This window comes from Fistularia commersonii, chromosome 1, assembly GCF_037954325.1.
Source record: "Fistularia commersonii isolate RoL2024-O1a breed Wild chromosome 1, RoL_Fcom_v1.0, whole genome shotgun sequence".
Lineage (NCBI taxonomy): Eukaryota > Metazoa > Chordata > Actinopteri > Syngnathiformes > Fistulariidae > Fistularia > Fistularia commersonii.
This window is the reverse complement of record NC_141284.1, coordinates 21,936,742-21,952,095: the sequence shown is the minus strand read 5'-3', so window position 1 is coordinate 21,952,095 and position 15,354 is coordinate 21,936,742.

Genomic DNA, 15,354 nt, shown 5'->3' with positions numbered 1-15,354 from the left:
CTTTGAGCGACCTTGGGCGGCGTGGAAGCGGTAAGCTGAGTAAGAGAACGCAAGCGTGAGCGCTCTGACTCTCAACCTTGATTTCCCCCCGTGGTAGGTAATATCAGACAGACCGGGAGGGAAAAGAGAGGGAGAAAGGAGGGAGAAACACAAAGTGCAAAACAAAGACAAACAGACTGAATGTTGACACGTGAAAGAGGCCCACATAAAGTCTTCGACACCAAGAGGTCACAAGCCAACTAAGCACAGTCTTCCTGATATGATGTATCAACGCGGGGGAACATTCTTCTCTGCACATCCTTTTCCATTTCACCTCCTCCCCTCCTTGCTCGCCCACTCAAGTCTCATCTCATACACCCTCTTTGTCCTTGCCGTAATTTCATCTCTTTGCACGTCATTAGCAAGCTGGCGCCTAATGAATTTCTTATCTGTCTGAATTCAGTGGCGGTTGTGATAACGTTCATTGTTTTCAGTTTAACCGTTCTCCAATTTGGAGGCAGGCGTGTGTGAGAAAGAGGGGGAGATGGGAAGAAAGAGAGCAAAACAGGCAATATACAGACAAAAAGATAGAGACAGAGTCCTTGGCAACAGTGGCATTTTAACTGCGAATTATTCATGTTTTAGTTTAAAACGGGAACGTGAATGGGAGCCTGCAGCTGCGGAGGCAGAGGGTGGCGCACTGCGAGGTGTTCTGCAGACGTCAAGATGAACAGGTGGCGAGGATGACAGACAGGGTGGGAAAAGAAAGTGCGAAAAAAAACAATTAAGGGAAGGAGAAAAAAACAGAGACCAGTGGTGGTGAGACGGGACGGTTCTGGTTCTCGGCAGAGCGACGGTCAAGGAAGAGAAGAGCAAGAAATAGCGAAAAACATTCAGCGACGGTGTCACCAAAAGGCCCTTGCAAAAATCAGCAACCAAGTGCGGGACCCACGGCGATATGCAGCTCAAATAGTTGACCCTTGAGCTGCTTTTATCGATTTATTTACGGTGAGGTTTGCATATCTCATGCAGGTATTCTAAGGGACCTGCAGGGTCCTGCGGGTACTGTGACGTAATTGACTGGCTGGTGATCAGCCTCAGGTGGGCGTAATCAGGTGAGCAAGGTGGATAGAACAGCGGAGAAGTAAAGAGTTCAGGTTCGAGGATCTGCAAGCTGTGAAAATGGATCAGTGAGGATTGAAATACAAGACCTGTGTTGATGTAAGTTACTTTTAAAGTATCTTCTGCATGCACAAACACACGTGAATGGAGTGAGCAAACTTGTTGCATGTGTTGAGCGCATTCCTCCCGACTCCTATAGTATCCCTATAACAATGCCTGATGGTTTGTGATCCGTGCCGAGGGAGCCGGTGGGGGGCTGGAGGTGATTGAAGGAGAGAAAGGAAGGGTTTGATGGAGAGCCAATTGCAGCCGTGTGACACTCTGAGCATTAGTGTAATGGTGTGATGTCAAAACATGGCCTCGGCTGAGGACTTCAACTGGGTTTGCACGCATGCCAGCCTGTCGACGGGCCGTCGGTATGTCTTTGAGACGATAATATCCAGCAAAAAACTTCAATAATATGCATTTTGCCAGTAGGGTATTTTATAAGGATGATAGAAATACATTGAGTGGCATGAATGTTACTTACATTAACATTTGATCAAATGTCTTGCTCATTAGCAAGTGTACCCGGAGTAAATGTGGGGAGTGTTTTATTCCTTTGATTGACAAGTTCATTTCTGAACTCCTTCACTTCATAACTCGTTTGCCAACACAACACAAAACTTAATTCCTTTTTTTTTTTTCAAGCAACCTGGATGTTTAAAAAAAAAAAAAAAAGCAAAACAAAGAACTCACCTCAGCTCCTTTTCCAACCTTTTCTATCGGCCTGCCGTTCTTCTCCCCCTTTGCATTTTTGTCCATAAATCCCTATGTTCCCGGAACTGACGATTGGTCTCCGTGTTTCGTTGAACGCTGATATTAAAGTTATAAACTCGCCTTTTGCACAGCGCTGAGGATGGGAGTGAAAGCTCGGGGCTGATGCTTTTGGTCTGTTTGTTTACCATTCTCAGTCTGGTGAGGTTTTTTTTTGTGCCAGTAATTTTAATTTCACAGCTTAAACGTGGTTTTCCTTTGGTTGTGTCAGGGCAGTGAGCGCAGCGTGGGGTTTTGCAGTCTTGCTCCTCACAAGCTGTTTAGTTCATTAAAGCTGTTGGACTTGAAACCCCAACTTCTATCTGTTTTACTTTTTTATCTACAAACACCCGCCAGTCTGGTCTGATCATCGAGCCAAAAGGACGATCATCCTAAAATGTCTTGACCGGCAGGTCGACCTAATAGGCTGTTTAACATCGATCACCTGATATATTAGTTGATTTGTTACCTCAGTCAATTTTTCCTATGACTTTAACAGGTCAGCACTGTGAGGAAAGCTGGATTCAGCAGGCCTTCGCTGTCACTTTTGAATCATAGACGCCTTTGAGTGAGAAAAAAATGCAAACAAAGCTGTTAAAGGGCCTGCGGTACGTGGGAGCTTTCCCCTGAAATGGGGTCACATATGGTTGTAAAATACCAAGTCGGCGATTGCCAAAGTGTCAGTCTTGCACGGGCAATAAACATGATTTTATTTTGTTTAACCCTTATTCATTCTCAGCCAGTGGCCATATAATTATTAATTCATTTATTCATTATCTGTGCCTCCAATCCTGTGGCCAGGGTCACTGAGGGGCTGGAGCCTATTCCGGGGTTCACTCCGGACCGGTCCGCCACAAGGCCACGTACAGAGACACACAGCAGTTCACCCTCTCATTCACACGCATTGGCAATTTGTGGTCTCCAGTGAACCTCCTGCATGTTTTTGGGCTGTGTGAGGAACCCCATGCAGTTGCAGGGAGAACAAGTAGACACAGAAAGGCCCCCTGCGGAAATCCAACCAGGGACTTTCATGCTGTGGGGCTTGTGTAACAATTCCTTGTTTATCCATTGAAATGTCCAGAAAGAAGCCAAAGCATCTTTTTTTCTGAAAAGAAATGGCTATCCAGTATTTTTCATATGTCATCACTGAGGCTTGTGAATACATACTAAGGGTTGACTCGTCCCATCAATGAACATCATCACATGACTCAGAATTCCAACTCTGAGTCATGAAAGAATTTTCTATAACATTAATTTACATATTATAGTTTATTTGTATATAATGTAAAATACTATTTAGAGAAATGTCAGTTAAATGTTCTCACGAGATGTTTTAACCAGCTGATCTAGTGCTGCAGGGGATTCACACTGCTTTGGCTTGTTAGCATTGCCTTGTTTAATATTTTTAATATGATATTAATATCATATTATGCCTTCATTTGTATATTTTGAGTTAGAAATACTCCTCCAGTCCTCACGATGCTTTCTAGGAAAAAGTTCGGAGGTGGCAGTTTTATTTCAGGAAAATAGCCGAAAGTGGCAGAAACAGCGTGATGTTTAACAGAATTCTTTTACCCCGTCTTCATGCCAGTCAGCCTGACATAAAACCGCGGGAAACTGCAGGTGTTTGAAACGGCATTAATGAAGGTTATATTACGCCCAGTCTCAGAACCCTCTGTAATTAGCAACATCTGTGTTTACCCTCTTTACTGTCAAAATGTCGAACGTAAGAAAGGTGTATTATTTCCAAACACCTGCTCTACCGTGACTGGGTGCTAATGTTGCAACTCCCTATGTGTGTGTGTGTGTGTGTGTGTGTGTGTGTGCGTGTGTGTCAAACTCAGTCACCTCCTCTGTGCTGTGGCCTCTGAAGGAAAGGAATAAAGAAATGTATCTCCTCGATCAATATGTTGAAGGACAAGAAGTAATGGATGTGAGAGATATGACACGTTTTAAGGTCTTCTGAACTGAAGGTCAGAAGGTGGAAGCCATGTATTTGAAACAAGTCTTTTTTTTTATGTTTATATTATATTTCCTACTTTCTTGTGTAGTCAAGACACGCTATAATATGTAATTGCAGCATTTAAAAAATTCTTACCCAAGGGGAGACCGTGTGCAAGGAAAGAGGAGGATATCTCCGTTGAGCTGCCTTTTATGATTTTATTTGATGCCAGATTTCCACTTTGAAGCCATTTTTGTAGAAGCTGGAGAAATAATTCATCTTGAGATGCAGGTGGGCAGTTTAAGGTCTGTAATGAGCTATTTATCCCCTCCTCTTTTATCCTTACCCACATTTTGTATTGGTTAGCAGAACACATGCTGTGTCCGTCAACGTTGATAAAAGACTGTATATTACACCCTTTCTCATCAAATGCGGTTCTCTTTCAAGACCAACTCACACCTCCTGTCCTGTTCTGCACCGGCAGCTCAGAGAACCAGCGAACACGGACTGGAGGGGCCGCACCGGGGCCCGGAGGCTTCATTACGCTCTCGGCCCCATCGCCGTACATCCGGCCAAAAATGCAGCCACCGTGTTTCTTGGCACTGCGACACTTGCCAACTTGCCCACATGTCCTCTGCAGGACCGGGTGCGGAAATCCTTCAGCGCCCCGGAAGGAACATCGCCCCCCCCCCCCCCCCCCCCCCCCACACACACACACATGGCTGCGTTTTTCAGTTTTTTGATACACGCGCTGGCACGGAAAGGGAAGCTGAGTCGGCGCAGAATGAGGAGGAGGTCATAAAGAGAGCGTTGGAAGAGGAAGATGGTCAAACGGAGGCGGGAGGAGGGAGAGAGAGACGGACAGGAAATCACAGAGGCAAGAAATGAGTAATTGAGGGAGACAGAGAGAAAAGGGTTGAGAGGGTGTGAAATGAGAGAAGAGAGTTTAATTTGTTTTTCGGCAGTGTCGTGCCGTCACAGAAATGTGTTTACCAGCCCCTACTTTGCCATTAGTGACACTCGGGTGCTCCTGTAGAAGAAACCAAATAGGTTCATAACTGCCTCATGTATCCTCCAAATGTCCCCATATCTCTCCGTCTGTTACACTGTGTCGCTCCGTATGTCTCCCCTCGTCTCGTCATCCATCCCTCTCCCTGACTTTCCCTCCCGTGCTTTTTCTGTTTTTGTTTTCGTATCGGCTCGCTGTCCTTTGAGCCCTCCCGTGTGTTTTTTTTTTTTCCTCCCTTCCGCAACCCCTGCCCGCGGCCGTGATGGACGGCTGACCCAGAAGTGCTTTGGAGCAGTGAAGGGGGGCCGAGAGGACGCGTAAACGGCGCAGGTCGACGTCAGGAGGGGATAGAGACGCCCCGTCCGATTCTAGGAGCCGTCTCCTTCGTCGTCGGCTGGCCAGAATCCATCTGGGACTCATTGCACCTTTTTGTGATGAATATCCAGCCCTCGGCTCGGGCACAATTACTTTGACCGGCTTACGAAAAAAAAAAAATGCAGGGGTGGTTCTAAGTATTGCTGGGATTTGGGCGTAAATCCCGGGATTGGACAAATGAAAATTTTGACGTGATGATGAAGATGTTAGATAAGAACTTAAGGGATCGCCAGAGCTATTACAATATGTCAGAATGAAATGGAAGGCGCCCATACTGACTTTAATAGCAAGCCGTCCAATAAACGCCGGCACATCAAGGAAGAAATTAACCGCATTGTGAGACCAAACTCATTAAGGTGGATCTAGTGAGATCCATAAATATCACATCTAAATTTCACCGTATCCCCTCCAGTGGTGGCATAGATATTCCCGAGTAATCCCGGTACACTGTCCGAACTACAGGACAAAGCCTGGGCCGAGATGTCAAAATCAAAATACGGAGGAAGTTCATTGAAGTAGACAATCATAGTTGACCCTGGTGCCATTCTTGCTGTCACTGCACGCTGTGTGCATAAGTTAGCGTCGGCGTGGAAACGTACAAACGCGTGTCCAGATTGAAGAAATGACCCCGAACCACAGAGATAACGCATTCAATAAAATGCTTGTGTTCCCTCGTTATCAAAATTATTTGTGTTACTTATAACCGTATTATTATTCACAACTTGACTGAACTATAAAATGCAGCTTCATATCATTGCAACCTCACAAGTGTCTGCTGTCGAGGCTTTTTAATGTCTTATATCCATATCTTGATTCAGAAATGAGGACTATAAATGTGTTCTAATCACGTTTTGGGTCATAATATTAGGTATTTTATAACTAGAACTGGACCCGACTATGGCCCCGGATTGAAAGTCAACAGATCCCCGAAAAATCAAATCGATTCATCTGGTTTTTGACCTTCATCATCCATCTAGTGTGGGCAAAAACACAGAGGGCGTCTGTTCACTGACACCTGTGGGCTTGACGGAGTGTTGCTTGTGCCAAAGAGAACTCCCCAATTAGCTCCTTCGGTCATCTGTTCTTTCGCTATACTGAACATCTTTCTTGGCTCCTATAACAAATCAAACCGCTGAACCCGCTGGAGAATCTGCTCAGCCTGTACAAATAGACATTACTTTTATCCCTTTTCACACAAGGCCTTTTATGTCTTGTTTTTTCTTTAAATACTGCGGCGGCTCCGTCTATCCTCTGACACTTTCAGTCACCCCCACAGTATTTCTGACCTCACAGCACTTTCGTCTTTCAACCTGGCTGCTTTTATCTCCTTTGCCTGTGAAATAGCCTGTGTATTCATCTCCCTGCCAATCTCTGCAGGCTGTGTATTATGGCCTTTACTATCCTGCAAGGGCCGCTCTCTGTTTGCCAGTGTGTCGATTTGCTCTCTCCCGCTCAAACCTCGCTCTCGCAGACTCTTTTAACTCACCCCCGCCATCCCGTCTTCACCTCCTCAAGGCTGCACCGACGTCAAAAGGTCGTTCGGTCTCAAATAAAATCTCCCTGACAATTATCGAACTGTACATCGCTAATTACGAACTATAAGAATGTCATCTCGATATTTTACTCTGGGCTACACAACCCGGATACTTCTTAGGCTGCGGTAAAGTATCTTGTCACATGTAGCCTGAAGGTAAAAGGCAAGATCACTGACTCTTGCTTTGGCTGCTGCTTAACTCCCTCTTATGTCCCGTTGTTAGACCCGTTACAGAGCGATGCGCCTGTGCGCCCTGAGACAGCGTGTACCCTTGTTAATATTTCAACAGCTCAAACAGTTAGAGAGCGGCTGAAGTGGCAGAAAAAAAGGTAAGGCCGATTGAATCCGAGGGTCGATAGATATACGGGGTTGGACTAAAGTCTGGTTTCGGGCGGTGCTTTCGAGTCGACGTAGAGCTTTACGCCTTTGACTTAAGGCTGTTGACGTCGGGAACAGAAACCCAAAGGACGGCGCGAAAGGCACAATGATAAATGTGTTTCGCTGTTGCCACCGTTTATATTTGCATGACTTAGCTCACATCATTCGGCCCATTAGATTGGGTGTCGGGGGTGTGTCCACGAGTGTTGATCCCGCTCGTGTTTGTGTGTCTTGGGAGGATTTAGCGGGGGCAACTCGGAGCGGAAAGCTGCTTGAGGTAATCTTGCGGTCCTCAGTTGATAACAGCTTTCCACCTGGAGCCTCTCAACAAATGCCTGGACCACCATCAATCAGCCCCACGTCCTTCACAGGAAGCGAGTGGGTGAGAGGGAGGGAGAAAGTGTTTGGTTTGGACAAGGGTTATGATTTAATGCATCGCCGAGATCGCTCGGCAATATTGTACGTGTGACTCCAAGCATTTGACACGGAGGTTCATTCGCCGTGTTTAAGTTGCTTTGTTTATTCAATTCTCAGAGATAAATCAGTAGGTTCACAAAAATTTAGATTCGTTGCAGGAAAAAGCCCACGTGTTGTAATGAAATGTCGCGGACTTACCCGCAACTCACGGCTGCATGTTTCAATGCAACTGAATTTTGAGTAGGATTAAAGTTTTGATGGTCTGTTGGAGAAGCCAGGCACTCATGGCGGTCAACCTGCTTGCAAAATTAAAACAAGAGTCAGTTTTTCCACGTGGATTTTTGCAGCGACTCCCTTTTCATAATTGCATTCAAAACATAATCCGGCATATCATTACATTTTAAATACAAAAGTGCAGCTGCCAATTTTGTAATAGTTGTCACAATTTGTCACGATATATAAAATCTAAAATGCCAAGGAAATTTTGTTACATTTTAGACTGAAGCTGTTTAGTCAACTGTTACAAAATGCATGCATTATCAAATAATGTGAAATTGCACTAGCCCTCTTTTCAGACAGATATGACCTAATATGTTGTTACAAGGTGTTCTCCACAATGTGCACGGCAAACAGAAGTAGAAGAACGCCACGTGTTGCACGGCGAAATCCTTTTGTGTTTCCATCGGAGCTCTCTCCCGACCACACACACACACACACACACACACACACACACAACTCATCTGTGATGCAGGCTGCGCAGTCAAAGGTGAAACACACTTTCAAACTAATGATGGCAGTGAAACACAATTTTATTGCCAAGTTAAAATGCTGATTAAGTCCCCCAGCTTGTAGTGCAATACTAATTTGATAGACTGAACTTGGTTTAATGCAGGTCTGGAAATGCATGCAAAACATTTCCATGCATCTCCCCGGGAGTTGATTTAAATGCATCTAGTGGCATGTCACATGGTCTAACTTTGTGTCCGTCTGTCTGGTCCAGGCCTAATGGGCCTTTGGCTCTTTCATCGCTGACAGATAATCAATGACCCACTCTGTTGGCCCAATAACGCAACCTCTGTGCATAGAGATAGACCACGAGTGGGGCGTGTATATATGTCTGGACTGTGTGTGCACGCATGGCCTGTTGCAACCACTATAGACCCGTGCCATCTATGTCTGCGCGTTCTTCTTTACCCCGGTTCCCCTACTCGCCCGCGAACTTCCCGACTCATGAATACACCGATTAATGATTATCATCATTGCCTTTCAAGCAAGTCACAATTCCAGTGACGGCAGCGCATCCAACGATGCATCCTGGCAGTAAGATGTGTTACCCAATACGAGACAAGGAATGTGGGAGTTGTGCGAAAATAAGCTGCGAAGGTGCGATGACTCTGACTTAAATGTGAATTTTAAGATCAGATAAAATGAAACTTTAATAATCCCCGTGGGGGGAATTAATTTACCGCACCAGCTAAAGTTTGATTACACGGCAAGAAAGACTTTATGGGGGAGAGGAGTTTAAATAAGGAATAAATATAGCTCCACAGCAGTAAAATTAGTGATCTATTGTCTTTATTTGTGCCCTATAGACATATTTACTTCACATGAGGCACCTTGCTACACTCGTCTTGGATCCGCGATGCCGTTCTGCCCGCAAACGTATCGTGTGTTCTTAATGGCAGATTTGGGAAAATGACTCCATCTGCTGATGGCCATCAACCGATATGTTTCAAAGCTCCACTTGATAGGTCCTGTGGTGATGATTGTTTCTCGAAAGAAAGCCAACGCACCCCCTATCCCCGATGCAGCCTCACTTCTGCTGTATTAGTATCAACTACGTCAGCGTGACTATTGGTCAGAATGAAACAAACCTGAAACCGCGGAGGACAGAGAAGTGACAGAGCAGAAGTGAATGGAACATGAACGAGATTGTTCGCTGGCTACCGGATCACATCGAGGCGCGGGGAACGGAGCGAAGTGAACCGAACAGAATGCTGCTGAATAATCGAACGGATCAGTCAAATGGATTCAAACGGAACAGACAAAGATGGGAGTGGAACCGAATACAATGAGATGCAATCAATAATGAATCAAACACAACGCAAGTTAAGAGCCCAGAACCTTGCAGGACGAGGGAGAAGTGAATGAAAACAGGCGGCGCACAGGAGGTCGGCAGACTCGACGCGAGCTCGGCCTCTCGCCGATGTGTGGATTTCCCTTCGAAACGCTGCATCACATGGTAATCTCGGTTTAATAGACAAATCCCCAACACCAATCCAATCAAACCTGATACCAAGCTGTGCCAGGCAGGGCCGGAAACGCCCACTCTCCATCCCTCCCATCGTTTCATCTGACAACACCTCCACTTGCTTTCTCTCACCCAGGACATCGGAGGAAGCGTTTAAGAGCTGGATTCCGATCATCAGTTTCGCTCGAAAGGATTTAGGGTTTAGGATGAGTGAGCGAAAAACTGACGGACAGCGTTTAAATGTAAAGACAAATACAACCGAAATTCAACATCTTTTCATTTGGGACAAACGTAAGCAATATTGTAATCTTTAAATAGACAGCACAGAAAGAGAGAAATGGAGATTGTGTTTTCTCTGTGTGTAATGCCAAGCCGGCAGTGTTTAATGCTGTCCCACAGGGTTTTAATCCAGATTATCAGTGGTATAAAGTCACTGAGTCTCCTTCTCAGCTCGGCCCAGACTACAGCTTAGTGTGAGTGTGTGTGCGTGTGTTCGCACGCACACACACACACACAGAAAATGCACGAATGAGCATGAAGCTCTAATAAAAAAAAACAAAAACCAAATAAAACACCATGCCTCATCCCACAGGGCAGGAAAAAACAAAGCATTTTCCGTCTTTCTTTTTTTTTTTTATTTCTTCGAAATGATTTTTCAGATGGGCACTCAAAAATCCCCAGTCATTTAGAAAAAAAAGGAAAACAAAGCCCAAGATGTATGTGATTAGCTAATTTATTGCAGCTGACGTCACGTTGAAGCCGGAGCCGGGCCAGAACTCTTCTGGTTGACAGTTAACCCGTGCTTGTCTTAGCAGAGCTCTGCCTGGGTGGCTCAGTGCTTCATTCACACGAGTGACAGCGCATTCTCACACATGGTTCGAGTGCATTTCCTCACTTTCTTTTTTTTTTTTTTTTTGTGTGTTTCTGAATCCTTTTCCCACTCACGTACGACCCTTGTTTTTAAACCATCCTCCAGGGGGTGCTGTGTATTCAGACAGGAAGCTTTGTCCGCTTTCCTGTGGTTTGTTTTTTTCCCAGCCACCTCACAGATGCGGGTCACTCTGCTGCATGAAGACCAAGGATCAGCTGCACTCAGCTTGACCTATTTCAATGTATTCACAGCTCATTTGACATTAATACGTCGCGTTTACCTGAGCGGCCCTTTCTCTCGGGCTGCGATCCCTCGTCGTCCGCTTTTGATCCTGTGATGCAACAGCCGGCGCGGGTGTCTACGTTCAGCAGTAGCGACAAGCGTTTTACACATATTGGGTTGTTCTGCTTATTGGCCGGCCGATTGTGATTTTGTTTCTGTGCGTTTAATCCGGCGGCGGCGGCAGAAGCCTGCAGCAGAACGGGCTTCCCCCCGTGACTGTTCCCTCCCGGTTTCTCAAATATTCCACTGACAGACGATCATTTTTCACTCAAAAACACAACATACAATGTCTCCGCCACATACGGGGAGGAAGAGCTGTTGCCTCCCCCCCTCGTCCTCAGTTTCCGACCACATATCGGTTGATCCTATTACTCATTCCTCTCTGTCTGTGCCACTCATCTTCTCTTTAGGTCTTGTTTTGCCCCCCCTCCAATGATGCTACCTCTTTCATGTTCCTTGCCTCCTGAAATAGGTGGAGAAGATCATCCGTCGGGGGCGAGAGGTGTCTTTAACACGCTTTTGTTTTACCCGATTCTCTCTTCAGTTAACCGCGGTGTTATTTAATGATAGTATTTAATTGGAATCATCTGGAAATTAAGAGGATTGCAAACCTCTACCCAGTGTGAGCGATTCAAATGGAGAATTAGGCTCATCAAGAGAGCGCCGTGTGTGAATATCATCGCTGGGTTTGTTTGCACGTTTCGTTTTGCTGTCAGCGGGGTACGGAGGGAAGGTTCCCTTGTCCTATTTTTGGGAGATCTCACGTGCGCATCTGATCAATGCTCGTGCACATCAAGTCAGTAGCGACGTTCGCAGCTGGGTTACAAAGTGCTCCAAACGGAAATTTGAATAACCGCAGATATGAAACCGGGTTTATAGTGAGATGGAGGCATATGATTTGCTGTGGCGACCCCTGAAGGGAACAGCCAGGAGGAAAAGAAGATAAAACCAGGTTTGCTGTAAATCCCTGGATTGACATGAATTGGAACTGTCACTTGGCTGTTTCCCAAAGCGCGACGCACGCAGCACCCAGGACTCCAATTTTATTAAAGCTTTCAAATGCACTGTACATTCATATGTACTGTACTTCCGTAACATACTCTCACTACAGGGACGCGCACATTTCTGTTGAAACAGAATTTTGCAAACACAGCGGATGGTTATTTTATTTTTTAACCTATTTTGTTATCCAATTCTGTAGATGTACCTTAACGACGGATCACCTGCTGTACCCTGAACTTCCGACAGAGGAAGAAGACGCCGCTGAAGATTTCCAGGCTTTTTACTGGAGCTCCACAATACAAACTGTGAGTAGTGATCGAGATAAAATGTACACTGTTCGTGACTTTCTCCTTTGCCGGGGTGAAATGCCCGGAGCACTGTTACATGTCGAACCTTTGCATTCAAACTTGAATAGGAAACATTTACCTGAGGTCATCATGTGGTTTTTAGACAGCTCGTTCGTTTTTGAGCTTCACTTAATTCAAGCACTCTTCTTCCTCTCCTGTTACGTGCGCTGCTCGACGGCTCCTACAAAAACAATCAAAAACGGATAACTAATGAAGTCGATGAATGGATCGCTTTTCTTCGAGAAGACTAGAAGACATGAGCGGCAAATCGTGAGAACATAAAAGTGACAACAACGCTATCCGTGGACATTAACAAGAGTCTATAAACCATGTGCGTTATGGCAAACGTTAAAACACTGAGATTGAGTTATGCTCATTATGTTTGGGGGCTTTGAAGACTGAAGGTCAAATCTGATCTCAACAAGTCTTACACGTGCCATTTCCTCCTGTGCGTTTTCTCTTGTGGTGCAGATTGCAGTTAAATCCACGACTGAGCGAGTTGATTAAAGAAACAAAATGCACACACACACACACACACACACACTCGCACTGACAATGAATTGGTTGCAAGCAGCCTTTACCTGTAAACATATTTCAGAGTTCATTAAATACCTGTCCCGCAGTGATCCAACGGCAGCAAAAATATGATGAGTAATAATGCTTATTTCATTACAGTTTAATTACAGCCGTCGCTTTCATCTAAATTGGAACAAAACAATAATTCATCAATTCGACGGATGCAAAATTAAGATGTGGCACAAACAGACAGCTTGTGCAGCCCCACGTAATTTAAAAAGCATGATCGATATTTCAATATGAAGTTGTTTGTGCGGGCGGACCAGGTACGCGTGTGCGACGGTTTTCGGAGGCAATCACCCTGATGGAGACGGAATTATTTGGATGATAATGCTTTGCTAAAAATGAAAGAAAATTCTGAGGGCGATGTAACACTTCACCCAAAGCGGCCCGAGTTTGATGCTCTGAGGCCGCTTCAGATCGACCCGGTGACCCGGATCAGGAAACAACTTTCAGGCATTTCTGATTCCAAACTTCAAGTAATGCCATCCATCGTCACCTCGACTCGCACAACCAAGCGTTGAGTCCTGAGTGTGCGTGTGTGTCCACAGAATTGCTTTCATTAATAAAACATATTGTGTTACGTTTACAGCACACAGTAGTTAAGATTTGCTGGGAATAAGCGGGGGCACATGAAAGATGTATTTGATTAGACGGCGGTTTTAATATTACATGTGACATGTAACATCATTATATTTAAAGGAAATATGGCGCCTGACTTTTAATAATAATAATTTATCCTCTATTGATCCCCGTGGGGAAATTTGTTCTCTCCAATAACCCATCATGGATGAACCATGAGCAGTGGGCTGCCGTCCACCAGTTAGCCCTTCGGTGTCTTGTTCGCTAATATTTCGCCACACTAGGAGGAGCAAGGAATCGAACCAGGAATGTTCAGTCCCAAAAACGATTGCTCCACCTCCTGTGCCACGCCGTCCGTATTCCCCATCATTCCTGAGGGAAGGTGTTATTTCACTGATGGGAACGACACAAGCAAAAAGTGGTATTCGTGATATGACGGTAAAGATAACCCTCGAGCATAAAATGTCATCATTTAGATCCTATCACATAATTATAACATTTTGCTTCAATCAGTGTGTGAATTTGGTGATTTATTGTCAATGCATTCATGACCACGTTGTGACCTTCAACTCTGACCTCCAAGTTCCCCTCTTGTTCCTCCCCTGGCGTGCAGGCGTGACTGTGCGATTGCGAAGGCTGTCGAGATGTGTGGTCACATTAGCTCGGGCTGACCTTCACCTTTGGCCGCTGAACTCCAGCTGGTTCATGAGGAGAAGTTGCTCGTGCCCCACCTCCACACACACACTCACACACACAGCAAGCCCCTGCAGATGGGTAAAAGCGGACATATTGGTCTGGCGTGATCTTCCGTGCCCAGTCTGACATATGGCGGCTGAGAGATGGATCCCTTTCATTGGCTGTAATCCGAATTGACAGATTAAGTGGACAACTTGAAGCTCGGACAGCGGGAGCTATGTTCTTTCTTTGATGTATTCCACTTTCAGATGTTCATTGAACTCAATACTGAGTGTTTTAAAAGATCAGTGTATTGTCAAAAGCGCTGGTGCTCCTTTTTCAAAGTAAAAAAAAAAAAAGAGGCTGGTGAGGAAAGAACATGAATAATTGCACATTTAACACGCATTCAAGTCAGGTAGTAGATTGGAACGACCCGTTTATTTTCCGAGCATCTCGTAAGCTGCGAAAACGATCTTCGGAGGGTAACAAACATGCCTCTGTCTGCTGGCGGTGAGGCCTGGATGAAACCATCCTGTAGGTTTAAAAAATAAATAATAAAAAAACATTCATTCATTCATTCATTATCTCTACTAGTTGTCCTGCACTTGTGTGGCGCTGTAGCTCATCCCAGCTGTCATTGGGCGTGAGGCGGGGCTCACCCTGGACTGGTCACCACTGACAGAGAAATACAACCATTCACACATCTGAACATTTTAGGGTCCCGTCGTTCGTGTTTTCTGACCCATGCAGAAGCAGAGAGCCTGAATCGAACCAGAGACCTTCTTGCTGCGGAGCGGCCGCCCCCATTGATCGAACAACTCCTCTCCTCTGGTGACAAACTGATTAGGTTGAAACACTTTGTGTGTGAAAATCTCTACCAGTATGAATCTTTATTCTTGGCTTCTCTTAGTTTTTTTTTTTTTTAAGCGACACTTGTGGCATGACAGCAATGAGCAAAATGTCATCCATTCAGTTCTGCGGTTTGGTCGGCGGACTCTTCTGCCTTCTGCTGGATATTCTTTGATCGAATCAGTTAGCCATAATTTTTGGTTTTACAACAAATTCATCGAACATTCAAAATTGTGAGAGACAATACCATTCACCTGGGCTCGACCTTGAAGTCATCAAAAGAGGACCCCAGATTTTTCCCTAAAACAAACATGAAAATAAACAAAAAATAATTTTTATATTAATGGACTCCTTGGTTTTTGGCCAAC